Here is a 24,191-nt window from a genome sequence, read left to right as displayed (position 1 = left end):
ATCTAGAGACCAGAGGCTAGGACGCATTTTCAATTTCAATAGCAACAGAAGTAACGAAAATTATAAATTGAGGCTCATGGTGTCCTGATCAAACTCTCCAATTTTGTCTTGTAAACATCAAGTGGTCTTCCTTAAACTGACTAACACCCCCCATTTCTGTTGGAGAAAGAGCTCAGGTAATTTAGGCATGGAGTAATTGGATTATTAAAGGAGTAACTATATTTTTACTCCAAACTGGTTAGGCAGGTTATCCAGCTTACACTTAGTTGTGCCTCTCCCATGACAGGGTAAATATCTGCAAAGTGGATCTCCCTGGTGATTAGAACGGTTAGTTGAACATTGTAAATAGTTGTATTTAATTGCTTCTACCCTATGTTTATTTTAATGTTTGTAACTACAGTCCTAACAGGTAACATTTTAAAGTTCTGTATAAAAAGTTATTTTTTATTTGCAAATATTCTTGTGGAAGATACAGACTGCCTGGAATAAAGCATGAAGGAGGGCTGCCTCTGTTCCTTGGAGTCTCAAGCTGTAGTTACTGCTGTATGTTGTCATTAAAACCAAGAGATATGCAGTGTCGTTACATTTTTTAAAAATGATTTTGTCTATTTCGGTTGGCACTGGAGAGGATTGCCCCACAAAATCAGCCCCCAGTTTTCAGTTGATGAGTTTTGCAAATTTGCTTGCTTTTGCTCTCTTACACAGAAATTGGTTACCCTTTGTTGCAATTTAAAATATCATTTTTCTTATTTAGAGAGGAGGTTTCTAAGTGCACCCTCCTATTGGAGAATGTTTATGCTGACCACCTATAATTGAGAATATATAAATGTGCTCCCTGGGACTTGTGCTGGCTCAGCATTTTCCCCCAAACTCTTCAAAGAGATTTTTGTGCCAGATCTCCATGGTTCATACTGTTAGTTCCCTTCGCTATTGTCTGTTTATATGAAAGGGGGACTGCTTGAGTTTTACTTTTCGTGTCCTGTATGAAACCATGTGCTCTATATTCCAATGGGAAACATATAAAATGTAGTAGTTTAGCTGAAATTCATAAGAATTTTTCTTAAAGAAAATGTAGAGGTGTTTTGTAAGAAAAATAGAGTTGATCTATCTATATATCTACGTATGTATGTATGTATAAATGTATGCATCTATGTACCGAGTTTTATCTATCAGCCAACTACCTAGTGGTGTGCTAAATGTTTAGCAGTAGGCTCTCCAGGAGAGAATAATGTCTAGTTTCTAAATTTTGCCAATTCCTGAGGCATCAGTACTCCACCATGGCTCATTTCAAGCTACCAATATGATGTCATTGAACCCAGAATTGGGAAGTAATGCACAGTAGAACACGTTTCTGTAATATTTTCACCATAAAGATACAATAAATGTAAATAACTTCAAGATCATACATAATGGTAAAATATGGCAAAATAAGTAGGAAGGGTCAGTTTTGATGATTTCCTTTGTTTTAGTGTAATTTATTTAATTGTAAGTTTATGTAACTTGGTTTTTAATAATGATTGAATTTAAGAACCCTTGCAAAATTCCTGAGAATTTAGCAATTGGCCTTGCAAGCTGGTGTAAACTGGATCCAATACAACACTGTATTTATCTGTTTACTTCTATCCACATCTTTCCCTTTTCTAAGTAGAGTGGGCCCTGGGGAGATCTTTGTTTGTTGAACCTCATACGGTGGGAGTTTAGGTAAGCAAGTCTGGAGGCAGAAGCAAGAGTAAATTGCAGAGTATAATAAAGGATGCAAGCTTGTGTGTGTTGAGTGGGTGGATGCTAAGATTATAGGGGACTGGAGGCAAGAGTTAGCTGGCTCTGTGGTAGAAGGATGGAGAAAACTCTCTATTCTTATTGAGAAAGCCTCAATATATACCTTTTATTTATTTTATGTAATTTTGAACTACTCAAATTTGAAAGAACTAAAAATAGCCTCTCCTGTCAAAAAAATTTTTTAAAGATATATAATCTGATTTTACATTTATTTCTATGGAATAATTCTCTTCCAAGTTGCCAGAGTAGAATGGTCGGAGTCTTTAGGAATGCATCCATTGCATAAAACACTGTAGTTTGTCATCAGGTATTTGATGCAAAGCCCTTCTTCCATTTCTTATATGAAATTTTTGGTAAAATCTACATTGCTTAGTAATGTCTTTAGGGGAAATGGATTCCTTTTGGAGAGAAAAATAATGAGTTTTATGTCAAAGTTAAGGCAGGCAAAAACTGAGACTGTATGCTGGCTTACATGAGGGATTTGAAAATAATATATCTAGGACTGAAAATGAAATCACATTAAATGAAGTGCAGAATCATTTGTTCAAGTGTGAATGTAGGCAGCCTAGCATGGTACTTCAGGGTGCAGATTCTACTGCCCAACTTTTGGAGTGTGATTATAGATTCTACCACTCATTATTTGTGTGACCTTGGGCAGGTTATAGAACATCTCTGTGTTTCAGTTTCCTTGGCTGTAAAATAGGAACTTTCATAATACGTATTATATTGGCTTGAGGATTAAATGAGTTATATGTAAAACACTTAGAATAATTCTTGGCACAATGCAAGCTGAAGGGTCTGCTTACATTTGTAATTGACTTAGTGACTTAGGGATACAATTAATTAGAATATTATACATATATGGGTTTCTGGGTTTCTGAGGAGTCCTCATGAGAACCCTCTTCCCTGTTTGGGTTTTGAACTAATTGAGATAGAAGAAGTGAGAGTAGTAGAGATGAGAGAATGAAAATATTTCCTCTAACACTGATAATGTTGATGTAGCACAATGTGCTTGCATCTGTATGCACTCGGGCTCCCTAATCCAGAAATTTAAAATTAGGCAGATTTCCCCAGCCGCAGGCAGCTCTGGAAACCTGCAAGAATCCTCTTTCGGGCCAGACCCCTCTCACCATAGGGCTGAGAACAGAGCAGAACACAGGCTGAGTGAGGGTGGGCTGAGAGCCAGAGGAAAGGGGGTCCAGAGGAAAGGGGAAGGGGAGGGGCTGGGATCTCCTTGCACACTCATCCTTAAATTCATTTCCTCCTCTGTCAGTGGGTGAGTGGGTACAGGACAGAGAGAAGCCAGGATTCTCTCATGACTGGAGCTCCTCCCATGTGGTAGGGAATAATAGGAAAAAGAAAAGCCTTCCCCTCCATATCACTGTTCAGTAACACAGAAACTACTTCTGATGTTTTTAACAGAGAACATTGCATTTACTCAGGTCAGGAAGGAGTTGAGAGGCCCAACGGGGGAATGGTGAGCTAACTCAGAGATTCTTAGCAGCAGGAAGATATTACCTTCTTTCAACAAAGGGAGGTGGTGCTCTTACCTGACCTAGGGGCTGGAATACCCAGCAGAAGCCGGGACCCTGGTAGGTCTGCGTAGGAGGAACAGAAGCTACAGAGATACTGAGGTGGAGAGGCAGGGAGAGAAATACCCTGGCTTCCCCTGCCCCAGCCCTCCCATCTCTCTCCTGTCTCTCCTTCGCTGCCCTCCGCAGGCAGCCAGTTGACAGGGGAGCCTGGGAAATGGAGCCTGCAGGAGTTAGCCCCATTGCTATATACAACAGAGAGGGAATTGATCTGTGGGCAGAGGGCCAGGACCTGCGCGCATGCACACACACACACACACAAACACATTTCGTACACACGTACTTAAACACCTTCTATTTCGTACTACTCTGCTTGTGAACTCTTTGGGCTATGTAGATCAAAATATTCTTTCAGATGGTGTGATTTTAACGTTGCTTAGAAACACTGTCTATGGAAGTAAATTGAAGGAAGTTGAAAAATCAATATACAATTTGGCCCATCTTTAAGGTTCTGGCAAACATCCCCTGTAACATTCCTAGATAATAAATCTCCAGACTACTCCCTGACAGTGTCAGATTATTGCCTCAATTCTTTATTTTTTGTTGTCCTTCTAAAGACAGACTCAGGTAAAATTCTGCCCTCGAAGTACAACTTGATACAAGTTAAGCAACTTTGGCTCTCCACTTATTCACCTTCTTATATTAGATAATAACTTATATCAGTTAGGGGCACCTGGGTGGCTCAGTCAGTTGAGTGTCTGACTCTTGGTTTTGGCTCAGGTCATGATCTCAGGGTCACGGAATTGAGCCCTGAGTTGGGCTCCGTGCTTAGCGGGGAGTCTGCTGGAGACTCTCTCCCTCTCTCTCTGCCCCTCCCCCTGCTCTCTCTCTCTCTTTTCCAAAAATAAATGAATGAGTGAATGAATAAATAAAATAACAAAATCTTTAATAATTTATATCGGTTAATGGGCAACTTCCAGCCTTGGATCTTCCGTGAAGTGTTCATGCGTGCAGCCCTTAGGGATGTGTCCATCATTGACTCTACTGCACTTTCTGTTTTTGCCATGTGCAATTACTTGTTTTATTTGTCTCATCTTGTGTCAGTCTCCTTACGAACTGGCACTGTGTCATAAAAGTCTGTCATAAATATCCCAAGAACCTAGCTGGTTAAAGCCAAATTGTGTGGGTCTAATTTAAAAGTCCATTCTTACGCTGTTGCCAAACAAAGTTCTCTTGAAAGCATTTCATTTTCCGGCTTGTTTTGTACTCACAGGCCATGCCTGAAAGTGTTGAACCAAAACAATTACAGACACAGAAGCCTTGGATTGCATTTGCTTTCCAGAGAATTGTGAGGACACTAGGTCAGCGCTACTCACTGTCAAGGTCTGGTGTGAGAATCCGTCTATAGTAGAAAGATTAAAAGTCAGATGGCTTGGGATTAGCTCCTGATGTAAAGTAAAATGAGCAAGTCACATAACCTCTGTATGCCTCAGCTTCCTTACCCAAAAAGTGAGGATGAAGACAGTATCTTCCTCATTATTGTGTTGTATAAGATAGCCTGCGCTTATTGCTTGCATACAAGCCTTGTGCTCAGTGTTCGTTATTATAATCCAATGTGTTGTTTGTAGAAGGTCCTTTTTAGGTAAAATCCTCAGAAATATTAAAAGGTGATTTTCTACTTTGTGCAGAACAGTTTCTCTCATATGCCTTGTCTGCAGGGCTACATCAAGGGAGCAGAGAAACTGAGTAAATTCCTGGGGCACCAAACACGGGGATGGTAAAACACTGGAATTGGAGCCAGAGGGAGAGAATTGTGATGAATGGATGAATGGAAAGCACCTGGTTTGGGAGGAGTGAGAATCCCCAAGGGGCATGTTTATGTAAGGATAGGTGGTTGCTAAATCACCTTTTTCAGGAAAGGCCCCAGGTGACTGTAGGGATTTTGCTTTGCTGATGCAAATTTGGGCCAATTTAGAGTAATAGTGAAAAGGCCTAGGGTCCCCGTATGTGGTCCTTTCCACCCCTCTCCCCAGGACCACTAAGCTCCTGAGTTCCTCAAAAATAATATAAAGCAGTATTTTCCCAGAATGAGGCACCAGTGTATTAGCTCTGTGGTGTATATGTTTAATACCATGGATTAGTAAAATGGGGGAACTTCCAATCGTATCAGTCAGGGACCAAGGAATTGGAACACCAAAATTCAATATAAAAAATTGTTAACTAGGTGTAAGTTTGTGAACTAGGTAACCGAAAGGGCCAAAAGAGGATTTTAAGGTGTTCTGGAGGGAGCAATTGCCAAAAGCAGCTAGGGTTGAAGGTACAAAGGAGTGAGGCTGGAATTTCTAACATGTAGAAGACACTGGAGCTCAGCCCTCTGAGGAGCGGTTCTGCTCAGCTGGTGTCTCAGAACTTGAGGAAGAGGTGCTGGCCTGCCCGGTGCTGGGGACAGGATGGGACTTGAAACTGGTTCTTCACGTGTTGGGAAAACTGCCTGTTGGGTTCAGCTGCTGCCACAAGAAAGAACTGCTCAGAGGAATAGAAAGCAGATCTGAAAGAGCAGGTCTGTTCTTCCTCCTCCCCCAACCTTGCAGCCTCCTCGCTTACTGTCCCACTCTGCAGAGCCAAGGCCAGGTGGCAAAACAGGAAGATTAAAAGGTTGGGTTTGGAGCTGAGAAATACTCAATCACTGAGACAGAAAGGCAGAACGAGTTACTTAGTAGACATTGGTGACTCAGTCCTGGGCAAATATTTTACAGAGTATCTACTACATGCTACTGGGAATACAGAGCTGAACATGACCTGTCTCTGTCCTCAAGGAAGAGGGAAGGAGGATGATGTATAGTATCAATTGTGGTATAAGGTGATAAATGGCCCCGCACATTATGATGGGAGCATCGAGAGGGGAGCCAACTGAATAGGTAATGAACCTAATCATCTTTTTTTTTTTTTCCCATTAATTAGGTGCTATTTGGGTAGCTTCATATATGAAAATAGAAAAGCAGCATCAATGTTCATGCCAGTTTAAAGGTAATTGGTAGAAGTTGTGTGGCACAATTTCGAATATTTTCCTTATGTTTCCTCCAACCTAATCTCCCCAAATTTGTCAAACCAGTACAGTCTGTTGGGTGTGTGTGTGTGTGTGTGTGTTTAAATCTCAAAGATTTCTGATGCCATCTGTAGGAGTGCTGCCAACACTGACTCCATCTTTGGCCCTCCATCTTGCTCATGTCCATGCAATCACTTCCCTAGGGCTCCGTGTTCCAGGCCCCACAGAGGTTAATGTATGCCCTGACTGGAGTTCAAGAAGGCTTGTTCTGATCTTCCCTAAAGTTGCACCCAGAAGGCTCTACTTTAGATAACGAGTAGGAATGACTGGTGCATACCAGGCCCCACTTTAGGTAACTAGTAGAAATGACTGATGCAAAGATCCACTTTATTTTTTTTTAAGATTTTATTTATTTGAGAGAGGGAGAGAGAGAGCACAAGCAGGGGGGTGGGGCACAGAGGGAGAAACAGACTCCCCACTGAGCAGGGAACCTGACCTGGGGCTCCATCCCAGGACCCTGGGATCATGACCTGAGCTGAAGGCAGAAGCTTAACCGACTCAGCCCCCCAGGGGCCCCAAAGATCCACTTTAGATAACTACCCTGTGACCTCACCACCATGCCCCTCATTCCATAAAAGCTTGGGATTGAGGTCTGGACTGGGTAGAGAATAGCTGTGAAGAATGGGGGCAGAGGATGGGTGTGTAGTGCCTGGATCCAGTGTCTGCCCGATCCTCCCTATCAGTAAGTTACCCTGAAATAAAACCAGTATAAATGGTATGGAATGGCTTGCTTTGTTTTGGGGTCTTAAAGTGCCTTCTCTGTCTGGAAGATACTTTACTGACCCTCCTCCTCCTCCTAACACTATCAAATTCAAGGTGTTTCTTCATTCAAAGAAATAATTACAAATTTATTTTGTTGAGTGTTGCCTTTTAGTAGTCTACAAAATAGGATAATATTTCATAGTTCTTGAGTCATCTTAGTACATGTAATGTGCCAGTGATATTTTACAAAGGTATTCCAATATTTGTTCTAATTTATTAGTCTACAAATATTTGCTTTGTACTTCACTAGATTCTGGGGAAATATAAATTGAATAAGACATGAGGGGGTATACGCTTGGTTGCTAACACATCAACCATTCCGCTGCTATTTCCTTGCCAACAGAACCTGGATTTTGTCAAGGTGTTTGGGGAGCAGTAAGTCCAGCCCAGGAGCAAATTATGACTGGCTTAAGACAATTAGAATAATCCTGCTCCCCTTTACTAATAGTTTAGGGTGGGGTTTGTGACCAGTTCAGACCAATCAGTCCATTGTAGGTGATTTCTGCTGTGGGCTTCTGGGAAATACTTTCCCAATAAAATGTCATATTGGCCATTGTTGTGTGAGGACATAATATTTGGAGTTATGACAGCTATCTGAAAACCTTAAGAGGATAGCTCTAAAAGTCAGAAATGCCACCTAGAGTCCCATCATTGTTGACCCACTAAATTAATCACCCTGGACCAGTGTAATTTGCTACTTATTTTTGAGATAACAATACCTTATTGTTTAAGCATTTTTAGTGGGGTTCTGTTTTAGATGAAACCAAAGTAATCCTAAGTAATCTACATGGCTTCTGTCTTACACAAATCTTTAGTTTTTTTTTTTTTTTAAGGGTTCTAAAAGTGAAGTACTATTTTGTTGCTTATATAATATTCTAAGCAGGCAATGGAAGTCTCTGGGAATAGATATCACATAAAACTACCAATAGCATATCTTGCTCAATAAGGGACGTTCTCTCTTTTTTCATAACATACATACTTTTTTTTTCTTTTAATTCTTAAGTGGATGAGATTTGGACCTGGAAAACCACCAAAACTCTCCATGCCACTCCCGGCCTGGCCCCACCACCACAAAACTATAATACCGTGTTGAGTTTCATTTTTATGAAATCATCCATTTGCCTTTATTTAACTGCTCCCAAGCAAAAACAAGCAACCAAAACAAACAAACAAACAAACAGACAAACCTAGTATGCTTGTTACTTTGTCCTTTTTTCCCTGTCACTTTAAGTCAAACCATGCTGATAACAGGGTGAGGAGTCTATATATAAAGTATTCAGTGAAAATTACATGAAGCCACTCTAAAAATATCATTAGTACAAACCATTTGTGATTCATATTCTTGAGAATAAATAACTGGTGAAGCTCAATCAGTTCTTCATCTCACAATGGTAGCTCTTAGGGACCCTCTCTCTTTTAAAGAGAATTATCTCCATGGATATCCACTAGACTAGGGAATAGTGTCATCACTACAGCATGTACTTGGCTCTGCTCTGCCTCCCTCCATTTTCTGTTAGAGATTGCCTAGATACGATATAAATGGACTTCTTCAGAACCACCAACTTGCTCTTGAAAGTAGGAATTTTTAAGGAAGTATCGACAGTGATTTATTTCTTACCATTCACTAGGCATTTTTTGTGAGTGCAAACATTGAGTTGGGGGTGATATTTGGAAGGGCTTCTCTGGAGGCAGAGATCAGGGTCTCTCAGATTTTATGTGGTTGGTATTACTTGTTTGTCAGAGAAGATGCTCCCTGGGTATATCTGACCTGAAACTGACATAGTAAACTGTTCATTTTTGTCATTCACTCAGTATCTCCCCTGCCACTGCTGTAAACTCTAAATTAACCCCCCAAAACAAATCAACAAATGTTCCAACTAGAAATTTTACAAAACAGGACATTAAAGTGAACAAAGTGTTTAACCTAACTAAAAAATAAATTTAAATAAATATAAAATATTATTTTCTGTTCATCAGATTGACGAAGATTTAAAAGTAGTAAAACCATCAGTAAAATGCAAAGGCAACCTCTTGAATGGCAGAAGGTAGTTGCAAATGATACATCTGATAAGGGATTAATATCCAAAGAAAATAAAGAACTTATACAACTCAATACCAAAAAAATAAATAATTCCACTAAAAATGTGCGAGGACCTGAATAGACATTTTTCTAAGGAAGACCTATAGATGACCAACAGACATATGAAAAGATGCTCAACATCACTAATCATCAGGGAAATGCAAATCAAAACCACAATGAGATATCACCTTACACCTGTCAGAATGGTTGGAATAAAAAAGACAAGAAATAATAAGTGTTGGTGAGGATGTGGAGAAAAAAGAACCCTCATGCACTACTAGTGGGAATGCAAATTGGTGCAGCCACCATAAAAAACAGTATGGAGGTTCCTCAAAAAATTAAAAATAGGGGGCGCCTGGGTGGCTCAGTCGTTAAGCATCTGCCTTCGGCTCAGGTCATGATCCCAGGATCCTGGGATCAGGCCCCGCATCAGGCTCCCTGCTCGGCGGGAAGCCTGTTTCTCCCTCTCCCACACCCCTTGCTTGTGTTCCTTCTCTTGCTATGTCTCTCTCTCTGTGTCAAATAAATAAAATCTTTTAAAAAAAAATTAAAAATAGAATGATCATACCATCCCTTAATTCCACAACTAGGTATTTACCCAAAGAAAACAAAGACATTAATTCAAAAAGATATATGCATCCCTATGTTTATTGTAGCATTATTTATAATAATCAAGATATAGAAGCAACCTAAGTGTCTATCAGTAGATGAAGGGATAAAAAAGAGGTGGTATAGACACACACACACACACACACACACAATGGAATATAACTCAGCCATGAAAAGAATGAGATCTTGCCATTCGCCACAACATGGATGGACTTAGAAGGTATAAAGTTAAGGGGAATAAGTCAGACAGAGAAAGACAAATACCATGTGATTTCACTAATATGTGGGATTTAAGAAACAAATGGACAACAACAAAAAAAGGGAGACTCAAATACAGAGAACAAACTGTGGTTGCCAGAGGGGAGGTTGGTGGGGAAATGGGTGAAACAGACAAAGGTGATTAAGAGTACCCTTACCATGATGTGTACTGAATAATGGGTAGAATTGTTGGGGTGGTGGGGAACAAAGGGATAATTATAATGGTGGTATGCAGTACATGACAAGTAAATTGCACAAAGCCCATCTCCCAAGATGACATTCTGTATGAGGAGTCTGAGGTTTCAGATAAGGCAGGACTTAGATGTGTTTTGCAGGAAGGATCTAAATACATCACTAATAGGTGCAATGGTACTTTAACTGTAATGATGATAATGAGAGCTACCACTGATTATTTACCATGTGGTAGATATTACAGTAAGCATTCTACAAGGATTATCTCATTAAGTCCTCATCATAACACTATGTTTTGGAGTAAATTTTTATTTTCTCTTCCATTTTAGAGATCAGAATATTGAGGGTTAGAGAGGTATCTGCCCAAGATTACTTAGCTAAGAAATGGTGAAGATGGGGTATAAATCCAATGTAGTGTGACCCCAGATCTGTTTCAGCTCTAGGCAGAGGGACCTGAAAAGACAAACTATATCTACTTTTGATCCATTTGTCATAACTTAAAATTGTTAACTTTTCATTATGCTCAAATTAGTGAACCAATATCCCTGGATTTCAGTATGATGGCTTTAAAATAAAAAAATCAAGGAATTGAAAAAAAAAAAGTAATAATAATAATACCCAGTACTTGCAAGAGTTGGTGATACAGACTATCTCAAGCTTTGCTTGAGGATATCTATCTATCTTTCTATCTTTAGGAAGAATTTTAGCAATCTATATTAAATTTTCAAAAATATTCTTACATTCCAGTTCAGCTATTCCACTTCTGAATTATTTTATTCCACTTCTTGATCCTAAAGAAATAATCCTTAATGTAGAAAAAACTATGTATAAAGCTATTTGTTGCAGCATTATTTATAAATGGTGAACGGTTAGAAACAACCTAATTATTCAACACTAGAGAAAGTACATATATTTTGGTATAGCCACATAATGGATGCAAATGTAAAAGTTATACAATATAAAAATTATGGCTATATAATTTTACATTCTGAGTTAAAGGCTACTGTTTTAATGTTAACAGAAGGAAGCTAGAAATTGTATATATTATATACAATTACACCTTTAGTATGAAAAAAGCCTATAAAATGGGAGAAAATATAGCAAAAATTTTAGCAGTGGTTTCCTCTGAATATGAATGATTAATATTTTTACTAGGTATGTTTCTGTATTCTCTGAATTTTCTATAGTGAGCATATATTACTTTCATAATCAAGAAGGAAATATACAATTTAAGAAAAAGCTTGAGTTACACTTTTCTTATAAGAATGACTTAGCTTCTGTTCTTTAAAGAAGATTTTCCAACTGATTTTATTTCCTATCTTTAGAAAACATCAAGCTACTACAATGTACAGGTTTTTTAGGACTCTAGGTTTCAAAGGTACAATGAACTACAAAGGAATTTGGTCCAGTTTCATTCTTTTTCCAATTGTCATCATGACAATGCATTTATAACAGGCAATTTTCTGTTCTCTGGAAAACTTGGTGCATCACATTAGAAAGAGATTTCTCTCGGGTCTCTCAGAACATTTCCTGTGTTCAAACAATGATGTTGTATTGGTGCATATCTTTTTGATATGTCTTTCCTTTTTATAGTTTGATTTTATTATTTCTTGTAAAATCTGCACTTCTGCTGAAGGCTAGGTATATATGGGATGCTTGCTGCCTGTGGCACAGTAGGTGAACAGCTAGGGAATGAGGAGACTGAAAAATAACAAGGCCAGAAGTGTGCAAACACACACTTTGCCTCTTTGTGCCTTTTGGAGACGGCCTGAGAGCCCTGGGGCTGAGTCTCTGAATAATGACAAGTTAATGGTGCCTGTCATCTCAGGGATGCATCTCCAATACACAAGCAAATGTCATCTAGTGCTCTGGTCACATTTCAGGTTTGTATGTATATATACATTTTTTATGTTATTTTTTCCTGATTGTTAAAATAATATGTACATTGTTATTATTTAATACATGAGGAATGTATTAAGTATCCTATTGTTACAAATTACCATAAATTTAGCAGCTTAAAACAGCACCAACTTACTATTTATTTTATTTTATTTTTTTAAAGATTTTTTAATTTATTTGTTTGAGAGGGAGCAAGAGAGCGCGCACCTGAGAAGGGGCAGGGTCAGAGGTAGAAGCAGACTCCCCGCTGAGCAGAGAGTGCTACACGGGAATCGATCCTGGGACTCCATCCTGGGACTCCATCCTGGGACTCGATCCTGGGACTCGATCCCGGGACTCCAGGATCATGACCTGAACTGAAGGCAGTCACTTAACCAACTGAGCCACCCAGGTGCCCCACAAACTTAACAATTTTAAGCTCTGGCCATCAGAGCTCTGATATGGGGCTAATTGGGTAAAAATCAAAGAGCTGGCAGGGCTATATTCCTTTCTGAAGCTTCCAGGGCAGAATCCATTTCCTTGCCGTTTACAGCTTCTATCAGCTGCAGGCAGCCTTGGTGCATGGTCCCTTTCCACCTCGCCCCATCAGCAGTGGCCACTCGAGTGTTTCTCATATGGCATCACTCTGGCTCTGTCTCTTCTGCTTCTCTCTTCCACATTTAAGGACTCATGACTATATTGGGTCCACCCAGATTATCTGGGATAATCTCTCTAAGGACCAACTATTAGCCACCTGCATTCCATCTGCAACCTTAATTCCTCTTTGCTCTGTAACCTATTTATGGATTCTGGAGATTAGGACACAGATATCTTTCTTTTGGGGGGGGGGATTATCCTGTTTACCACAAAAGAGTTCCAGAAAAGTAAAAATACATAAAGTCCTTTACTCAATCACCCAAAGACAGCCATTGTTAACATTTTGGAAAATATTTTCCTTATAATTATTTGTGAAATAATAAATATAATTGACTTAAATACATAAGGGGGACTTTAAACATTTTTTTGACTGGATAATATTTATTACATAATTCAAATATATAAAACATATTCACTAAAAAGTTCATTTCCCTACAGTAGGTAATCGCTTTTAGTTGTTTCTTAAGTGTTCTTCCTGGTTTTTAATGTAAACTCATGTGCCATAACGTTGTTCCTTGTCCCATCTTTGGCCCTTACCTTATTCCTGAGTGGAAGTGGACATAGGGAATTTATCATGCACCAGACATTGCAAAAAGTGCAATACATTTAATCTTAACAACCCTATGCGTGGGTATAATTACTATCTTTATTTTTAAGATAGAAGACCTGAGACAAGAGAAGTTAAGTAATTTATCGTGGTCATATACCTGGTAAATGATAAGGTGGGATTTGAAACCAGAAGGTTTGCTTTCAGAGCCCCCATGCTTAATTACTATTCTCTATTCCCTATCCTATATGGTGAACACATTGCTTGCTAATTGTCATCTCTAGAAATCCTGCATGTGGTAGTGACCACATCAGTATGTTTGCCTCAAAATATCATGTGTTTCTTGGGAGGTATGCTAGACACTCTTGGTTGGCTGCTCAAGAACTATCCCCCAAAGCCATTCCCAACCCTTTTCTCTCTTGCTGGTACCCACAACAGAGCTGACAAAGCAGGAACATGCTTCCAAAGCATCCCTTGAATTTCTGCTTGGCCATGTGATTTCGTTTCCTGGGGTTGCATAACAAACAACCACAAACTGAGTAGCTTAAAACAATAGAAATGTATTTTCTTATAGTTTGGATGTTAGAAGTCTGAAGTCAAAGTTTTGGCAAGGCTATGCTCTTTCTGAAGGCTCTAGGGGAGATTCTCTTCCAAGTCTTTCCTTTAGCTTCTGATGTTGCTGGCAATCCTTGGCTCTTTGAATCATCACATGGCGTTCTTCCTTTGTGTTTCTGTGTCTCTTCTTTTCTTCGTATAAGGATATATGTTGTATTGGATTAAAGGCCCACCCTACTCCAGGATGACCTCCCTTTAACTTGACTAATAACATTGACAATAACATTATTTCCAAAAAAATCACATTGTGTGATTCTGGGTAGGACCTGAATCTTAGTGCAGACACTGTCAAACCCAGTACACTTGTTTGATTTGCTTTGGCCAAAAAGATATTAGCAACCATGGTACATCAGAGGCTGGAAAAGCATTGATCTTAATTACCTTGAAACTATCCTATGAAGAAGCCCAGGGTGGCAGCTGTCCCAGCTGAGGCCACCTCTAGAACCACCAGACTAATAACTGCCAGATATGTGAATTAGGCCATTCTAGACCATTCTGCCACAGGCGAGCCAGCCAGACTGGAGGAGTTACCCAGCTGACCCTCAAAATCATGAGAAATAATAAGTGTGTGTTTGGGATGATCTGTTACTCAGCAAAAGCTAACTCATATGGGCTCTTATATGAAGGGAAATTTAATTTGTTTGTGGAAATTCTAGAGAACAGAATACTCTTAAGATTCTTGCCAATTTTGAAAAACCTTGCTTTTAGGATTGATTTTCTGATCAGCACCTCAAAGTTACAGAATGGCAGATTTCAGCTGAATGCAACTATAGACTTTCTAATAACTGGATCTGAAACAATGTAGCTGACTGGCCCCTGAAGGGAGTGTTCTAAAAGTTGATGTTGTTTGGGAGACTGAATTAGAATCTCTAATGTCTGTTTCTAATCTAAGACTAAGGAAAAAAAGGTTTGGATGTTGGAGTTTTAGAAATTTGAGAAAAAGAATCATTGATGGTTTAATAGCCGTTGAATGCACTGTTGATGCCAGAAATTATGGAAAGGCCAAAAATTACTCAGCACGCTCTGTAAAATTCCCAATGTCTGCTGGCATTATTGAGCATATTCTTCTTAAATCGAGTCTGGTACCAAGAGTTGGAAGTGAGCTTTTGCCTTTGGGTTTCTACGTTGCCATTTCCATTTTATCACTTGTAGTTCCCAGGGCTAGACACACATTGATTTTTTGCTAACTGGTGAATCATTAGGGAACTAACCTGGGATTGGGCTAGGACTGAGAGTAGTAGTGGTAGGATAAAGCCAGATATAGGGCCACCAGGCAACCCTCTAGAATGATGTCATTCATCTCTTGACATAAAGACAAAAGGAGGATAATGGAAAGAGCAGAGGGAAATGAATAAGCTGACAGTCAGAAGCTTGGGTTGGCTTCTAAGAAACACAGGTATCTGGGATGGAACATTCTTGGGATGTGGTACACTGAGTAGAGTTATACTAACTAAAACAGAAAGAGGATTTAATTCATAAATGTGCTAGTTCTGTTTTATTGGCCAATATTAGACCTTTGTCAGACTTTAGCTATAATAAGATTTTCTGTCCTATCTCAAGCAAATCAAAACCTTCTTTTAAACTTCAGTTTCTTGGAGGAATTATTCTTAAATTAGCTCTAAACATTTATCTAAGGGTGAAATTCGATTACTGCTGATAGGCAATGCTCTCAGATAGTAAAATGAGGGCTTAAAAAGTCTTTAATTCACTTATATTTCATTTGGAATGTTGCAATTATAATTGATTGAATTTTTCCTGAATGCCTGACACAGAGAAAAGAACTTTATATTCATTACCATATGTATTTAACACAATGACCATATTATATAAATAAAACATCTGAGGCTTAAAATGATCACAAAACTAGTAGATTTCTGTTTTTCAGTTCTCATCTTTAAAATAGATGTTTATCCTAGTTAAATGTAACAATTTTGCATATATTAACAATTATTGGAAAAGAATGCATAGAACACAATACCCTAATATTTTATAGTCTATAATTTACTTTGAAATTATCTCAGGATAAACAGGGTTATCTGGTCCATATACAAGTAAACTCTATATATTAGGGACCACATCTGAAAGACCCTGAGAAGAATCAACAAGCATCTAGAGGTAGTTACTTACTGTCTCAGTTTGGGCTGTTACAACAAAATACCATAGATTGGATGGCTTAAATAACATTTATTTCTCACAATTCTGGAAGCTGAGAAGTCAAAAATCAAGTGCTAGCAGAATCTGTGTCTGGTTAGGACCCTCTTCTTGGTTTGCAATGGCCCGCCTTCTTGCTGTGTCCTCACATGGCAGAGACAGAGAGAACTCTGATTTCTTCCTCTTTTTGTAAAGGCATTAATCCCATCCTGGGGCTCTACTCTAATGGCCTCATCTTAACCTTTAGGCTCCACTTCCAAACACCATCACATTGAGGATTAAGGCTTCCATTTATAACTTTTTTGGGGGGAACACAATCATTTAGTCCATAGCACTTAGCATTTTAAATATCATTATCAAAATTTGTGCCTGAATGGTACCACCACTATGGAAAACAGTATAGAGGTTCCTCAAAAATTAAAAACAGAACTACCATATGATTCAGCAATCTCACTGCTTGGTATATATACAAAGGAAACAAAATCAGTATCCGGAGGAGATGTCTGCATTCCCATGTTTATTGCAGCATTATTCACAATAGCCAAGATATGGATACAACCTAGGTGTCCATCGATAGATGAATGGATAAAGAAAATGTGATATATGTTACATATATATAAATATGTTATATATGTGTTATATATATGTGTATATGTATATGCATATACACACATATATAATGTGATATAAATGATATTTTAAGCCATAAAAAAAAAAAGGAAATCCTGCTATTTGTGACAATATGGATGAACCTAGAGAGCATTATACTAAGTGAAATAAGCCAGACAGAGAAAGACAAATACTGTATGGTATCATTTATATGTGGAATCTAAAAAAAGAGAATGAACTTGAAAGTATAAAATAAATAAGTTCTAAGGCTCTAATATACAGCATGGTAACTGTAGTCAATAATACTCTATTATATACTTGAATCTGCGGAGAAGAGCTCTCACACATTCTTACCACACTCAACAGAAAAGGGTCTAATTACGAGGTGATGGATGTATTCATTAACTCAATCATCACATGTACACTTCAAATACATATGATTTTATTTGTCAATTATACCTCAGTAAAGCTGGAAAAAAGTTTATACTAGAGTATAAATTGGCATAAGGATGGTGGAAATAATTTTTCCTTGATGAATTTAATGGCATTCAACATACATGGCTGATTACACATTTGCCTGGGTGTCATTACCCTTGCACAAACTCAGCTGCCTAATAATACCTTCAGTAGTGGGGAGGGGCACGAGGTTCTGGCCTCTCACTCACCGTGCATCCTTCAATTCATGGAAAATTCTGTCCCCTCACCCAACTTCAAGGCTGATCAATTCTGCTTTTAGGAAGATTATATTTGGTGCAGACTAAAATTTTCATTCAAGGAATGAGTCCGTGTGCTACTTTAATAAGAGAGAAATAGAACAAGGTTATAAATTTGCTCTGTTGCTCTCAATTGTGACAAATGTCATATTCTTTTATTTTTCTAAATCAGCTTTGATTGATATGGTCCCCACCAACAGAGTTTATGGGGAAAACCACCTTCAATGATTTTAAGAAATCCTCCCTATTTTAAGAAGCCCATTTGAAGACTACCTCTGGTCTTAGTTCTATGGTCACTGGCTGAGCTGCTTTTTTGTCTCCTTAAGTGTTAGGGGATCCATTACCCACAGTCCCAAAGTCTTCTGCTGTTCCAGTCTTGACCATCAGGGCCTTTTACTCAGTGTCCAAGGTATCTATGCATGCTGAACTTGAGGAGGTCCTGCCACACCTAGGAATACTGGTGAAACATGAGAAGCCCTGCCCTATGTTGCCCACAAAGTGCCTCACCAATCACTCTTTGGTGAACAAATTCTCCCTACATTGTACCCTCTCTTTCTACAGAACCATCAGACCCCCTCCTTCTCAGATAATCAGATAGAACTTTGTACATAGGCTTTTGAAACAAAGCCTAGCTAATTTTTCCCTGGTGCAAGAGATGTCTAGTGCTATAGAATTCCTGAGCTAGGTGGATCTTTCAGAAAAGGTAGGGGGATGAATTGGGAGGAAAACTTTTTTTTCTTTTTATTTTCAAGGTTCTTACAGCAGAATTTATAGGAATTACTCTCTCAAGAAAGTATCGAACCATACATGTAAAGCCAGCCAAAGGCAAATTGACATGGTTTTTGGCTTATTTGATATTTGGTGTTATTCATGTTCCCATTCATTAGAACAAGCAAGACTACAGAAAACAAACCAAGTCAAACCAAACCAAACTAGATTCTCTATATTCTGCTTTGCCTTGGAAGGTGTCAGTGATTCTTTCTTGACTATAGGAAAAGTCCCAAATTCCCGAGTTTGGCTTTCCAACCCACCCAATAATTTAATCAGACCCTTATCTTTGGCTTCTCCATTACTCTCTTTACGTCCTCACCTGTAGAGATAACTCACTTGCGTTGGCCTTTCTCAATTGTATTCTCTCTGACTGCAGAGAGATTTAATAGGACTGCATATTAAATCTTTTTTTTTTTTTTTAAAGTAGGCTCCATGCCCATCATGGAACCCAACACGGGGCCTCAAACTCACAACCCTGAGATCAAGACCTTCTCTAAGATCAAGAGTCAAATTTTACCTGACTGAGCTACCCAGGCACCCCATGAATTCTTTTATTTTTTATGTAAATAATACCTATTCTTCAAGCTCTAGCCCATGCCCCTCCTCTTGTGACAAGGTCTGCTATTGCTTCCGCTCAGAGTGGTTTCCCTCAGTAATACTATGGCTTCTAGCATTCATTTTGACATTTAATTTTGTACCATCTTGCACAGTGACTTACTTATTCTTTCATAGATACATGTTTTACCTTCCCAAATAGATTTTAGTCTTCCAGGCAAGGGGGCATAGAATTAGGCACTGTATATCATCTCTCTCTTATATCTTTAGAAGTATCCCATTGCTGCACACATAACTAAATGAATGTATAATTGAGAATTCTACTCATTCCTATCCACATGTACACCACACATGGGAATAGGCAATAACTCCACACTTAGGTATTTGCCAATCCTGAATGTCAGGGGCAACTGTTTCTTTCTTGGTAGCTCTGTTACTATTAACTCTAAGCACTACAGATCGTGTTAACTGACAAATTTTTAAAAAGGGATTTAATTACAGTGGGACATGCAAGGTCACAACTGATGTGAGTGGCAAATAAAAATCATTCAGTGTAAAGTTGTGAAAGACAGGCTATTGTACGCTTGAGTATTTTTATAATCTAAATTCTCATCTTTTAGTTCTAACCATGCAGACTCTAGTTCTGTGCTCATGTCCATTTATCATGATATAAATAAACATGCATCTGTACTCTTTCCATAGGCTCTTACCCTTGCTTTCATGACCTGTAGAAGGTAGGTGTGCAGGGCTCAGTGAGCAAGTAAGTGGATTAATCTGTTTCCAAGCTCTCAGTGCCACTCTCTTCCTATGATACTGTTGATTCTAGTATAGTCACTGCTAGAGTGAGCTATTTTTAAGGTTGGAAATGGCTCTATTCCTTACTTCTTTCAGGGCAGATACAACATTGTAAATTGTCACATATTCTTCAAGACACAGTTCATATGCTTCCACTGTCGTATCTTCCTAAACCTTAGTCCCTTTCCTCTTGCTTACCTACCTCCTCCAGTACATGGTAATTTCCCTGCTCCTCCCCACCCTCATGAACTTTTGTTCATCTTGTGGGATTTATAATTTGTGGCTTTTAATTAGGATTTTCTAAAATTATTTTTCTATTTTGCAGTTACTGATAAAAGCATCTGTTGAGTGGCTGGACCAGAAGAATAGTTTAAGGTGTATGTGAGGGTGGCTGAGGGCTCTTAGTTTTCGGATGTTTCAGGTTCTCGTAACTTTGGTTATATCTAACAGCAAGAAACCCATCCACATGTGCTTTCAGGTTGAACAACTACAACACAACAACGAGATTGGTTCTCATCCTCCCTTAATGTAGAAGGGGTGAGACGGAAGGTTTCTAGTAGATGTTGGGATCTATAGTCTCAACTGTCTGGCAAAAAGAAGTCTGTGCCTGCTAACCGAGGGAAAGGAGGAGGTTGGCTTGGTAAGCTGAGTATGCGCTAGACTGCTCTTCTGTTTAGCAGAGTGCTTCCCAAAACATTTATGACAGGATCAGTGTGGTCAGAGAACCTCTTCCTAGTGGGCAGAGCTACCCTGGAGAGAGAGATCAGTGATTGCCTTTTGGGAATTTTATCAGATAGAATGTACGCCCACCTGCTTTGCTGCCTACTGCATGCCAACAAAGAAATACACTTGTTTAAAGTTCACATCAACACTTAACATCACAACAAAATAGTTTACTGTTCAATTACAAATTTCTAATAATGGCTAGCATTTGTGTTTAGAATGTGCCAGACATTGTTCCCAACAGTCTACAGGTATTAACATATTTAATCTGCATAAAAGTCCATGAAGCAAGTACTGCTGTCATTACCATTTTGCTCAAGAAGCAAGTGAGATACAGAAAGGTCAAATGGTTTGCCCAAGGTTACATAGATAATAAGTGTCAGAAGTGAGATTTGTACCCAGATATCTAGTCCAGAGTTCGTGCACCACACTGTTGAACAGTTGATTTCCCTGGTGCATTAACGCTGGGAAAAGACAGACCACAGGCTTGTTCTGGGTATTTCCTCTAACTACTAGGTATTTTCAATCTTTTTGTGGTCATTTTCCCTACTAATTGGCAAAACTAATTAAGAGGCATATCAGAGAGCTTCCTGGGGCTCCAATTCATAAGGTGATACTAAAATCTCACTGGAATGATTGGGAAATATGGTGTTCATTAAGTCGCAGTTCCATAAATAATGCCTTAAACAACCAGAAAAAGGCATACTGTTCTTGCTCTCTACCTCCGAAATATACAGGGCCAATAAATGGAAAATTTTAAGAGGTTCCTCTTCGGTGTCCTTTTGGCTCTGTGCAATATGTTTGGGATACCTGGGTACATCGGGTTGTGCTACCCACTCTGAAACCAGCAGTCACAGTCAGCTGGAAGTCTGGTAGTACTCTGTGATGAGAATGAGCGATTGAGTTTTTAATCTAGATTTTGAGCCTTTAAGTATACCTCCTAAGACTTTATCTAATTTGAAAATTGCAAAAGAAAACTGAAAAGGGATCAAGAACTACAGAAATATAGGAATTATTTTGTCAAAAAAACTTTCAAATATTTGTTGAACAATTATCTGTAACTATAGTCTTGTAACCTACCTTGATCCCTAGTGAGTCTGAATTATTAACGTTATTCAGGTATGAATGACAGAAAACTGTGAACAGGAAAAAAATCCCCAAATAGAAGTAAATGTTGGGGCACCTGAGTGGCTCAGTTGGTTAAGCGGCTGCCTTCGGCTCAGGTCATGATTTCAGAGTCCTAAGATCAAGCCCCGCATCGGGCTCCCTGCTCAGTGCTTCTCCCTCTTCGCTCTGCCTACTTGTGCTCTCTCTCTCTCTCTGTGTCAAATAAATAAATAAAATCTTTTTAAAAAAAGAAAATAAGTAAATGTTATTTTAGGTTTAATTCATGATTTTGAAATGAAAAAAGTATATGATTTTATTAATAGGATATCAGTTTCTTTCCACTGATACTAAAATAAGTGTTGAATGAGAATTTTAAACATTGTTAGTCTGTGCAGTGCATAAAACGTGAGTCAGGTTGTCCCTAATGATGTGTGTACTCTTTTATCCTCTATTGTGCCTATATGTCATTGCTGTTTATTCATTATTTTCTTGAATGCATGCATGAATGAGTTATTGAAATGAAACAGATCTATACAACTTTGATATGTAGAGTTCCTCCTTCTAACTTGATTAGTTTTTTTTCTGCCTTGTGTATGTCCTGGGTGATTGAGTATGTGTACCACATGAGCAAATTACCTTAATTCCTGTTATGTATTGAGTTGTTTACCCCCAAAATTCAACGTTGAAGTCCTAACCTCTCAAACCACAGAATGTGACCATATTTGGAAATAGGATCATTGCAGATGTAATTAGTTAAGTTAGATGAGTTCTACTGTGCTGGAGTGGGAATCCAGTCTGACTGGTGTCCTTCTAGAAAGGGGAGACTTGGACACAGATAGGTACACAGAAGGAATGCCACATGAAGATGAAGGCAGAGATCAGGGGAAGCTTCTACAAGCCAATGAATGCCACAGATTGCTAGTAAACCTTCAGAAGCTGGGGGTGGGAGTAGGGTACATGGTACAGATTCTTCTTCATAGCCATCAGAAAGTACCAATCTTGCTGATACCTTGATGTTGGGCTTTTAGCCTCTGGAATTGCAAGACAACTCATTTTTGTTGTTTATGCCACCAAGTTTGTGGCACTTTATTACTGCAGCCCTAGCAAACTAATATGATTCTCATCGTTTAATGGAAGGAGGATAGATTCATGTGGTTGAGGCAGAATGACTGGGATTTTCTCTTCATTTTGTCTGGGGCATCACATGATGATAGAACTACATTCAAACTGTTGTGGATTTTAAGAATTGAAGCAAAGGTGGTGTATATAGTTGGGCAGACTGGGTGCTACTGAGGATTTTTGAGGTTGAGCTTTTAAAGATTCATTTTTAGGGGTGCCTGGGTGACTCAGTTGGTTACAGGTGTCTGACTCTTGATCTCAGCTCAGGTCTTGATCTCAGGGTCATGAGTTCAAGCCCATGCTGGGCTCCACACTGAGCATGGAGCCTACTTAAAAAACTAAATAAATGAAAATAAAGATACATTTTTTATTTTCAATGTACCAGCTGTTCCAAAATTGTTTAGTATCATGTATTTTTTTAGAAAGTGTGTATAAAACCTAGATACTTTGAAGTCTCTAGTAATTTATATTATGATTATTTAATCTGCTAAAAAATGAAATATTGGCTGGTAATTAGCTTTCATCTTCTTAGAAGTCTAGCATTTCAAAATTTTTAATCAGGTGAATGATTTTTTGGACTATAAAGTTGGACAGTGCAAATAATTGGCACTTGAAATGTATTTGTAGCTTGTGTAGCCAAGGGTCTGGGAGCCTGAAGAACACACTACACCACTTTTTTTAAGCCAGTTTTTAAAAGTATCATAAGAACATTTTGTTTTTTGTTTTTTGAGAGTTACGGCTAGTGACCATAGATCTCTCACAAGAGTTCCTAAGATTTCCTTAATGATTAAAATGATAAAGCCCACCCTTTCCATTATACTTTGAAAAAAGTAGAAGGATGTGTAAATTAAAAGGCTGTGGTCTGAAAATGTCTAGCCTGCAATGGAAATAAACAGATACTCCTCTCACTGATGCATGTTTAAGACCTCAAAGTTTGGGGCGCCTGGGTGGCTCAGTTGGTTAAGCAGCTGCCTTAAGCTGTTACTGAGTTGTAGGAGGCCTTACATATTTTGGATATTAACCCTTTATCAGATATATGGTTTGCAAATATTTTTTCCCATTCCATAGGTTGTCTTGTGACTTGATTATTTCCTTTGCTGTGCAACAGCTTTTCAGTTTTATGTAATTCCATTTGTCTATTTTTGCTTTCGCTGCCTATGCTTTTGGTGTTACATCCAAGAAATCATTGCCAGGGCTGATGTCAGGAAGCCTTTTCTCTATGTTTTCTTCTAGGAGTTTTACATTTTCAGGTCTCATGTTTAAGTCTTTACCACATTTGGAGTTGATTTTTATGTGTGGTATAAGATAATGGTCCAATTAAATTCCTTTGCATGTGGATTACCAGTTTTCCCAACACCCTTTCTTGAAAAGACTGTTCATTCCTCATTGTGTATTCTTGGCACCTTTGCTGAAGATCTGTTGACCATATACGAGAGGGTTTATTTCTGGGCTCTCTATAATGTTCCATTGGTCTTTATGTCTGTTTTTATGTCAGTACCATACTGTTTCAATCATTGTAGCTTTATAGCAATACTGTGGTGAACTTAAAAATTTTCTAAGAATGGTAGATCTTATGTTAAGGTGTTTTATACACACAAAAATAAAGAAGGTGGGAGGAAACTTTTGGTGGTGG

General features: G+C 38.6%; 1 protein-coding gene across 6 annotated transcripts in view; it reads left to right on the top strand.

Annotated features, from left to right (window-relative positions):
* GRXCR1 (glutaredoxin and cysteine rich domain containing 1) overlaps nucleotides 1–24,191 on the top strand; it is a 308,941-nt gene that overhangs the window by 37,413 nt on the left and 247,337 nt on the right. The window contains exon 4 of one of the 6 annotated variants that reach the window (XR_004679242.1): nucleotides 20,088–20,191. The exons of 4 other annotated variants lie outside the window; for them this stretch is intronic. The gene's annotated coding sequence lies outside the window, so the exon portion shown is untranslated. Of the gene's footprint in view, nucleotides 1–4,584; nucleotides 6,258–20,087; nucleotides 20,192–24,191 lie in introns of those variants that run through there. One more of the 6 variants, XR_004679240.1, reaches the window with a different exon arrangement.

Source organism: Mirounga leonina, unplaced genomic scaffold (genome assembly GCF_011800145.1).
Source record: "Mirounga leonina isolate KUSES-001 unplaced genomic scaffold, KU_Mleo_1.0 Mir_129, whole genome shotgun sequence".
NCBI lineage: Eukaryota > Metazoa > Chordata > Mammalia > Carnivora > Phocidae > Mirounga > Mirounga leonina.
The sequence above is the reverse complement of the archived record's forward strand: the minus strand, read 5'-3'. Positions and strand labels throughout refer to the sequence as shown.